Source organism: Triturus cristatus, chromosome 1_1 (genome assembly GCF_964204655.1).
Source record: "Triturus cristatus chromosome 1_1, aTriCri1.1, whole genome shotgun sequence".
Lineage (NCBI taxonomy): Eukaryota > Metazoa > Chordata > Amphibia > Caudata > Salamandridae > Triturus > Triturus cristatus.
This window is the reverse complement of record NC_140579.1, coordinates 1,256,951,442-1,256,962,328: the sequence shown is the minus strand read 5'-3', so window position 1 is coordinate 1,256,962,328 and position 10,887 is coordinate 1,256,951,442.

Here is a 10,887-nt window from a genome sequence, read left to right as displayed (position 1 = left end):
ACTCTACTTTTCTCATTTCTCTTCTCACTCGCTCTTCCTGCTTTACTACTCTTTTGTAACTTCCTCACGCCTTCTATACTACTCCCCTACCTTTACTACCTCCATCACTCATTTTTCATCCATGTTTCTTTTTCTGTATCCATATGTCTTAGTCTTTTTAACTGCCTTACTCCTTCTCAGTTGTTTGCTCTCTGTGTCTGTATCTGTCACTCTTGGTGTGTCTGTTTTACCCTTAATTTCCTTAACATCTCTGGGGCACATTTACAAGCCACCTGCGCCACCACTACGTCAATTTTCTTGACGAACTAGTTGCGCAGGGTGCTTTTCCATATTTACAAGGAGAGGATAAGCCTCTTTGTGTGTCTTTTCCTCTCCTTGTAAATACAGGCAATTCTAATGCAGCACTAAAATGAGCTATTATCTTTTTTGGGTACCTATACATAAATACTGATGCAGAGTTTAAAGTTTAATAGGAAGACTCTCTTCCCTTCATCTGTGAAATGTACACCATCTCTTTTTTAATTACTTTGCCACTCCCCTCTCTTTCTCAGGGAGTCCCTGAAGGTTTACTAAAGGTGAAAAAAATGATTTTTTTTTTTTTTTTATAAAAACCCATTGGGTGCACGCTGGGTGCGCGCACTCTAAAAAAAAACAAAAAACAGAAATAGATTCTAAAAAACAAGTTTTTGTGTTTTGATTTTATGTGGCTCTAAAAAGAGCCCTTGAGTTAATGTAGGGACAGAGGAAGAGAAAAACGAAAAAAAAAAAAAAGAAAATTATGGCCTTTCGCAAGGATGCTCCTCAAATTTTCTTTGAATGAGATCAATACTGCTCTCACCCAAAGAAATAAGAAGACCACAATCCATGCAGTGTGTACTCATCCTCCCAAAACAAGGACGAATATCCAAAGGTGTGGAAGAAGGTAAAGGCACCACTGCAGAAGAAGTGCTTGCCTGAGCTGCCGAAGATGTGCTCGGCTGAGCTGCTGCAGATGTCGTCGGCTGAGCAGGTGGAGGGTTTGCTCCAGAAGCTCGACGAAAAGTCACTGGATGCATTGCCTCAACGTGCCTCATCATAGTATGAATACTAAAAGAGTACTTCTTGTTAGGATTCCCACGTGACAAGACGCGCTGACACAGTTTGCAGGTGACCTTTGGTGCATTCACCTTCTTTTGTCCCTCTGGAAAATTGAAAAACTGCCATATAAAGGAGTCTTTCTGCTTCCTCTGCCTCTGTCTCTCAAGAGTGTCCTGTTCACTCTCAGAAGATGGCTGCTGCTCTGCCATTGTATCTCAACACACAGATTAGCTCCTTCTCCTAGGGAATCAGAACTAACAATGAGGGGGGTGGGTGTGATTTTGGAAGAATCTGGAACTAAAAGTACTTTGAACCAATGAAAAGTAATTTTTCTGGATCACATGACTTGCCATGAGGGGATTGGGCGTGGTGTTGAAACAATCTGAAACTGAAAGTAATGAAAACCAATTAAAAGTGTTGTTTTATTATTCACATAACCCAAGGTGTGCGCACTGAGCAAGCTCCCTGCGCGCACGGTGCAATTACGCATGCGCGAACGCGTATGCACGCATGCGCTTACGTACTATGCGCGTACGTAACGCGCATACGCAGCACGCGCGTATGCGTGAACGTCAGTCTGCGCGTTATCTACGCGTATACGGAAGTGTACCGCGTGGAGTACGTACGACGCACGTAAGCATGCGTACGTACGAATGCGTACTAGGTGCGCGCTCCGAGCGCGCAGTAAAACGTATGTATGCGTACATAAATAACGTACGCCGGAATTCATAAAAAATGTACGCAAACATACTAGGTGCGCGCTCTGAGCGCGCACCCTAAGAATTTATATATAAAAAAAAAAAGTGGACATAACTTATTAGAAGATATTAACTATGCTGTTCAACTTTATCTTAATTAAAACTTAAAAAAAAATGAGCCACACCAAATTAAAGGATAAAGATAATATATAAATGTATACATAGGGAAATTTTTGAAAAATAAATATTTAATAAATATAATAAAAAAATAAAAAAATTCGCATTTAAAAAACCTTTGAAATTCAATGAAAAAACCATAGGTTTCACACACGTTAGTTAGGAATTAGCATTTAAAAAACCTTGCAAAAGCACTTTAGAGTGGTATTTATATATATATATATATTCACTGAAAAAACCATAGGTTTCACACACGTTATAGTTAGGAACCCACTCATTCTTAAACAGGCCTTTCCCTATATATATTAAACATATTGAAATTTTTCAAAAACACATACTCACTGGATGATGTCATCAGTGATGTCATCAGTGATGTCACTGACCATGTCATGAGTGATGTAATATGTGACGTCATCAGCAGTGGATTGCGGGCGCGCGAGTTATAGTTAGCTGAACTAACTATAACGGGGGAATTTCATTGGTTTTTTACGAGTAAAATGTCCAGCTAACTATAACGTGTGTGAAACCTCTGGTTTTTTCAGTGAATTTGCAAGGTTTTTTAAATGCTAATTCCTAACTATAACGTGTGTGAAACCTATGGATTTTTCAGTGAATATATATATAAATACCACTCTAAAGTGCTTTCCGGCACCAAGAAAGAGAGACGGACAACTTCTTCTTCTGTTGAAACTGCAGCCGCAGTGACGTTTATTTAGATCATCGATTTGGTGCAAAAAGTCAGGAAGACGCGTTTCGGCAAACTGGGTGGCCTTGCTCACATGAGCGCGTCGTAAGAGAGTGACGTATTTATTTACTAGTGGAGACTCAACATTCGTCATCATTGGCTAATGTCTAATGACACTATAATAGACATAGTGGAAATATCTAAGCACATCCATTGATTATTCAAAAATGAACATTTCATTAGTGTCTTGTTCGAGTATATCTAAATGGACAAATACATTGAATATAACTGTTGTTTGTTCATTCTTTCAAGTCTCCGTGGTCAGGAAAACAAAAGAAAGCGATCCCTAGATTGATATCACTTCAATTACATTATACGTTGTTTCAATCTATGAGCTAAATCAACGGAAACATTGAGATCAAAAAGGAAAATTCCTTTGAATAAAAGCTCTACATAAATGCAACCTATAATGGTGAAGCATCAGTCATTATATAATAAAATATGTCTTTCAAAGTTCAAAATAGATTGCAAACAATGTTGATTTCACAGTGCAAATACTCGGTTTGAAACATATTCTATCCCTGACCACTTGTAGACCACACATAAAGAATTCATATGTAAATTTTACACAGTCTATTAGAGCCTAACAAGCCTATTCTTATGGGCAGTAGACAATGTTGAGAAACCCTAAAGTGCTAAAAGTGTATACTGTGCTCTATTTAATTAAATAATCCACAAGAAAAAATGTGTATAAATAAAGTTTCATTGACACAATAAAATAAATGAAATGAAAGGAAGGCAGCGGATATATCCTCAGCAAATTTACCCAAACAAATGGATTGCATTATATCAACATATACGGTCCAGACAAAGTTAGAAAACAAAAGGACCACTAGGCTATATTGTGACGCAAATTGTCACTTGGGTTATAATCAGCCTGAATCGGACGTGATTCCTAACAGTGGATTCTATTGAAATTGGGAACATTTACAAAAAATGATATAGATCTTCACATAAATTCAGACCTCACGGAGCCTTGGAGTCCAATTCTAATATCTACTTTGTTTCCAGTTGTCTCAATTGCTTTTCGCGGTTGCCACCACGTTTGTTTGCTGGGACTTGTCGTGTGAATCAATCATCATAAACGGTTTGGTGCAATATCGGATGTGGCATTGCAAGAGAGAGAGAAGGCAGCGGATGAACTCTTTAGCAATTTGCCCAGAATAACTACAAACAGTAACCAGACATCAGCGGACATAGCGCAAGGGTCGGATTTAAAGAATTTATTGAAGGCATTAGAAAAACACAAACGAAGTGAACTTACCAAATGGTGGGAAACTAAATCTCTAGAGAAGTACAATTAAGTTGGACGAGTGCCAAGGGGCCTCAGAATCATGCTGGCACCCAGCTTTGAAAGCCCTAACCCGTTATTACTAAAAGAATGGGCAGATAGCAATTTAGAAGCGTCAATGCGCCTTGTTTGCCTACTGGTGAAATATGCTAAAATCGACAGGGATGTCAACATTTGTGAGATTGCTCGGATCCAACAGGAAATTGAAAAACTCAGGTTGCCTAGCAATCAAGACCTCATTGACAAAAGCTTTTCGGATATGTCTGCTCGACTAAACAAACAAGAGGCGATAATCAAGGCCAGAAAAGCATTTAAGTTTGCCAGAGAAAAGAATGACTACGAACAGGGCCAAGTGTTTACATTTGCCCGAAAGTACGACTATGTCAAAAAACAGAAAGGAATTGTACAAGTATCTAGACAAATGCCAGCTATAGCCAGTACTTCGGATACTCTCATGTCATCTACTTCAGACATCAGTAACGTACCCAGTGATACAGACTCGGACCGCAGTGGTTTCATGGAAGGCAATACCAGAGACAACTTGGGGCCCTTATCTCTGGCAGAAGCAATGGATTTTATCAGGGAGCAGAGGAAAATCTCCTTACGACCGAGAAATCCATGTCAGCAAAATGCAAAAGCAGAAACCAGCGAAGGCGCAAATGCAACAAACACAAAAGGCAGAGGGCAGCAGAGGAGAAAGAAAAATTGGCAATGACTCCTGAAATGCTTGATCAAACCATCGTCAATCTCACAGACATCCAACTCAATCTAGCCGAGAAACAACTACTAGCTTTGGGATTAAGTTATTGTCCTGAAAGTAATTTCAATTATGTTGAAACAAGAGTTGACGTGTATAAGTTTTTACGAAAGCTTAAACTATCCAAATTCTACACCATCAAGAATCATGGTAAATCGGTGCCTGACAAAACTTCAAAAGAGATTCAACCAGCATTAACTGTCCAAGAACTTCCAACTCTCTCTTTGCTACATTCTTTACTCAGTGAATCGACGAATAGAATGGACGTTACCCTGAACACACAAGAGATCGCAGATACCGAAGGCATTAATTTAGCGGCCCCTGGGAATAGTCCATTCAAGGCACCTTCTACCTTTGTACCCATTATGCCCCGCGATGCGCTAGATATTTCTCACGAGCGCATCACTGACGAACTTAAGAAACTGTATGTCAGAACCAGAAAAACTAAACTGAATGCTAACTCCAGAAAGAATCATGACTATTTCCAACTCATGGATAAATTAAAATCCAATTCTTCGGTTGTTATCAACAACGCGGACAAAGGAGGCAATATCGTCCTGTGGGGCATAAAGCAATATAGGGAGGAGGCCTATAGACATATCAATGATTCAGAGTGCTATGAACTGTCCAACATTGCGTTTTTTAGGAAGATTAACAAAGACTACAAAGAAGACCTAAATTGTTGGAAACGAGAGGGCTTGATTGCCGAAGATGAAATGAACTTTTTACATAAAGAATTTCCTGTCCTGCCAACTTTCTATCTTATTCCAAAAATACATAAACAAGTTGATCCAGTGCCGGGTCGACCAATTATTTCAGCTAAAGACAGTATTTTTTAGAACACTTCACGCTATGTGGATCATTATCTACAGGAAAATGAACAGCTGGTGAACGGACACCAGTATACTGAGTGCACTGCGGAAAATATGTGAGGAACAGTTACAACATTCACAAATGCGGAGTCGAATTAACGTGAGTTTAGATCCTCTTAGACAACAATCTGATGGTCAATGAAAACAAAGGTGTGTTGAGAGAAACAATGTTTATAAATCAATCCAAAAGCCACATAAAAATTACACATGGCATCAATGTTGAAGTCACATGAGGAAAGAAAACAATTGAATACAATCAATATAAAAACTGCGCAGTGGCAGTAAACTTGGTCGTCAGTTCGTAGGAAATTGCCCAATGCATTTCGGGATGAAAAGCATCCCTTCTTCAGGGGCAGCTGTGGGAAAAAAGGATTTACATTAAAACTTTGTGCGTTGCAAAAACACATGGTGTGTAATACTAGAACAATTACAAGATGCATCGTGACAGGAACTGGGGGTAAGGAAGACTGGTCTGAGTCAAGCTAGAGCAATTCGACGTGCAACGATATGAGGAAAATTAAGTGAACACCGAGCGTGTGTGTAAAGCAAAACCGAACCCATAGTTCAGAAGGGTGAAGGGGATAGAAATTGTGTGCAGAGTGACACATAATATATCAACGAATTGTGAAGGTGAACAGAAAACTGAAGACGTGAACCGTGGTGATACCCATTGTGAGGGACTAGGAAAACTGCAAGTTCTTACTGGATAAGAAGAGACGATGAACACGAAGTGCGGGGTTCTCAGAGACTATCAATGGATGGGGAACTTCGACAAAAGGACGCTGAAACACAGGGAATGCACTGTAAACCTGAGCCGGAAAAAATAGATTGCATAGCAAAGGACGTAAACAAAGTAGGAACTTACTGGAAGTGCATCTACAACAAGCTGGGAGATGAGGAGATGAAATGCTTCAAAAAAGCAGGGTGCGAACTGACGCCAATGTTAGCGAGGGTTCGCTGCGTGCTGAGGGGTGAATGGGCACTAATACAACACAAAAATATAAAAAAGAAACAGACGAAAATTGAAACAACAAGGTTCAGAATGAAACTTGAACGAAAATGACTGGAAACAATGAGCGAGGTCTTACCAACAAGGCGTGGAGTACGCGAGCGGAATAGTTAGGGCTGCCACCTGGCAACACAGACTTTGTGTCAACGTTCGTGATGTCCCCTGTACATTTATTATACACCTTCATACTTCACAGCTGTCTTCTCATCCCACTTCACTTTTTCACCACTATTCACACTGCAGTTTGGCTTTTTTGTTTTGCATGTTTCCGTCTTGTGGTTGTTCACCACAACCTTTGTTTACGTAGTCCTATTTCCATCACTATTCTGTTCCGTTCGTGATCACGTGTCCACGCGGTCGTTCACTTATTTCCTGGTTTCACAAGCTCGCGTTTGCTGCCTTTTTCGGAGGTTCACATCAGCCCTAACCATTCCGCCCGCGTACTCCACGCCTTGTTGGTAAGACCTCGCTCATTGTTTCTAGTCATTTTCGTTCAAGTTTCATTCTGAACCTTGTTGTTTCAAATTTCGTCTGTTTCTTTTTTATATTTTTGTGTTGTATTAGTGCCCATTCACCCCTCAGCACGCAGCGTACCCTCGCTAACATTGGCGTCAGTTCGCACCCTGCTTTTTTGAAGCATTTCATCTCCTCATCTCCCAGCTTCTTGTAGATGCACTTCCAGTAAGTTCCTACTTTGTTTACGTCCTTTGCTATGCAATCTATTTTTTCTGGCACAGGTTTACAGTGCATTCCCTGTGTTTCAGCGTCCTTTCGTCGAAGTTCCCCATCCATTGATAGTCTCTGTGAACCCCGCACTTCGTGTTCATCGTCTCTTCTTATCCAGTAAGAACTTGCAGTTTTCCTAGTCCCTCACAATGGGTATCACCACGGTTCACGTCTTCAGTTTTCTGTTCACCTTCACAATTCGTTGATATATTATGTGTCACTCTGCACACAATTTCTATCCCCTTCACCCTTCTGAACTATGGGTTCGGTTTTGCTTTACACACACGCTCGGTGTTCACTTAATTTTCCTCATATCGTTGCACGTCGAATTGCTCTAGCTTGACTCAGACCAGTCTTCCTTCCCCCCAGTTCCTGTCACGATGCATCTTGTAATTGTTCTAGTATTACACATCATGTGTTTTCGCAACGCACAAAGTTTTAATGTAAATCCTTTTTTCCCACAGCTGCCCCTGAAGAAGGGATGCTTTTCATCCCGAAATGCATTGGGCAATTTCCTACGAACTGACGACCAAGTTTACTGCCACTGCGCAGTTTTTATATTGATTGTATTCAATTGTTTTCTTTCCTCATGTGACTTCAACATTGATGCCATGTGTAATTTTTATGTGGCTTTTGGATTGATTTATAAACATTGTTTCTCTCAACACACCTTCGTTTTCATTGACCATCAGATTGTTGTCTAAGAGGATCTAAACTCACGTTAATTCGACTCCGCGTTTGTGAATGTTGTAACTGTTCCTCACATATTTTCCGCAGTGCACTCAGTATACTGGTGTCCGTTCACCAGCTGTTCATTTTCCTGTAGATAATAATCCACATAGCGTGAAGTGTTCTCAAAAATACTGTATTTAGCTGAAATAATTGGTCGACCCGGCACTGGATCAACTTGTTTATGTATTTTTGGAATAAGATAGAAAGTAGGCAGGACAGGAAATTCTTTATGTAAAAAGTTCATTTCATCTTTGGCAATCAAGCCCTCTCGTTTCCAACAATTTAGGTCTTCTTTGTAGTCTTTGTTAATCTTCCTAAAAAACGCAATGTTGGACAGTTCATAGCACTCTGAATCATTGATATGTCTATAGGCCTCCTCCCTATATTGCTTTATGCCCCACAGGACGATATTGCCTCCTTTGTCCGCGTTGTTGATAACAACCGAAGAATTGGATTTTAATTTATCCATGAGTTGGAAATAGTCATGATTCTTTCTGGAGTTAGCATTCAGTTTAGTTTTTCTGGTTCTGACATACAGTTTTTTAAGTTCGTCAGTGATGCGCTTGTGAAAAATATCTAGCGCATCGCGGGGCATAATAGGTACAAACGTAGAAGGTGCTTTGAACGGACTATTCCCAGGGGCCGCTAAATTAATGCCTTCGGTATCAGCGATCTCTTGTGTGTTCAGGGTAACGTCCATTCTATTCGTCGATTCACTGAGTAAAGAATGTAGCAAAGAGAGAGTTGGAAGTTCTTGGACAGTTAATGCCGGTTGAATCTCTTTTGAAGTTTTGTCAGGCACCGATTTACCATGATTCTTGATGGTGTAGAATTTGGATAGTTTAAGCTTTCGTATAAACTTATACACGTCAACTCTTGTTTCAACATAATTGAAATTACTTTCAGGACAATAACTTAATCCCAAAGCTAGTAGTTTTTTCTCGGCTAGATTGAGTTGGATGTCTGTGAGATTGACGATTGTTTGATCAAGCATTTCAGGAGTCATTGCCAATTTTTCTTTCTCCTCTGCCTTTTGTGTTTGTTGCATTTGCGCCTTCGCTGGTTTCTGCTTTTGCATTTTGCTGACATGGATTTCTCGGTAGTAAGGAGATTTTCCTCTGTTCCCTGATAAAATCCATTGCTTCTGCCAGAGATAAGGGCCCCAAGTTGTTTCTGGTATTGCCTTCCATGAAACCACTGCGGTCCGAGTCTGTATCACTGGGTACGTTACTGATGTCTGAAGTAGATGACATGAGAGTATCCGAAGTACTGGCTATAGCTGGCATTTGTCTAGATACTTGTACAATTCCTTTCTGTTTTTTGACATAGTCGTACTTTCGGGCAAATATAAACACTTGGCCCTGTTCGTAGTCATTCTTATCTCTGGCAAACTTAAATGCTTTTCTGGCCTTGATTATCGCCTCTTGTTTGTTTAGTCGAGCAGACCTATCCGAAAAGCTTTTGTCAATGAGGTCTTGATTGCTAGGCAACCTGAGTTTTTCTATTTCCTGTTGGATCCGAGCAATCTCACAAATGTTGACATCCCTGTCGATTTTAGCATATTTCACCAGTAGGCAAACAAGGCGCATTGACGCTTTTTAATTGCTATCTGCCCATTCTTTTAGTAATAACGGGTTAGGGCTTTCAAAGCTGGGTGCCAGCATGATTCTGAGGCCCCTTGGCACTCGTCCAACTTCATTGTACTTTTCTAGAGATTTAATTTCCCACCATTTGGTAAGTTCACTTCGTTTGTGTTTTTCTAATGCCTTCAATAAATTTTTTAAATCCGACCCTTGCGCTATGTCCGCTGATGTCTGGTTACTGTTTGTAGTTATTCTGGGCAAATTGCTAAAGAGTTCATCCGCTGCCTTCTCTCTCTCTTGCAATGCCACATCCGACATTGCACCAAACCGTTTATGATGATTGATTCACACGACAGGGAGAGTAAACAATAAGTTCCTCCCTTGGCTCTGCTGATTACAACACCTCCCCTCCTGCAATATATGGCGATAAATGAATTCTCGACTTACTGCAACTGATTTGGGTCTTCATACGAGTCCTCCGACACGTTGTGAGCACCGTCACGGTCACAGGCGAGAAACACGTGAACGCCGTGTAAAGCCAACAAGCAGGGGGCTGTCCATAACAAAGCTTCCGTAAAGCTACCAATCCAAGGGCTTGAAACATGAACAGCCAACTTGTGGGGAGGGGTCCGCCGTAGGAAAATCAAGCCAATCTTCCGCGGGTAAATCCAAATACCACTCTAAAGTGCTTTCCGGCACCAAGAAAGAGAGACGGACAACTTCTTCTTCTGTTGAAACTGCAGCCGCAGTGACGTTTATTTAGATCATCGATTTGGTGCAAAAAGTCGGGAAGACGCGTTTCGGCCAACTGGGTGGCCTTGCTCACATGAGCGCGTCGCGTCATTTTATTCAATTTTAATTATTCTTTTTAAATTGATTGTTTCTTTTTTGTATTGGTTTTTATTAATCACTCAAATAAATTGTCATTGGCATTGGTCATCAACTTTCACATGTTAACTTTTGCTGTTCTTCACGTTCTAACTAAAGAATTTCAAGACTCACGCCAATAAATAAAGAATGTTATGAGAAACCTTTCTCCCACTGACATTTCAGATGACCCCAGGCTATTGTTATAGAATGCATCAACTGAATTGCTCAAGTAAACTGTGAGAATGTCTGTAGACCAAATGTACTACAACCATGAGAGAAACTTCAAATGCATTTTGTAGTACATGTTTTCTTGCTCATTCCCTATTGATGTACATCTTGAGAATCATGCA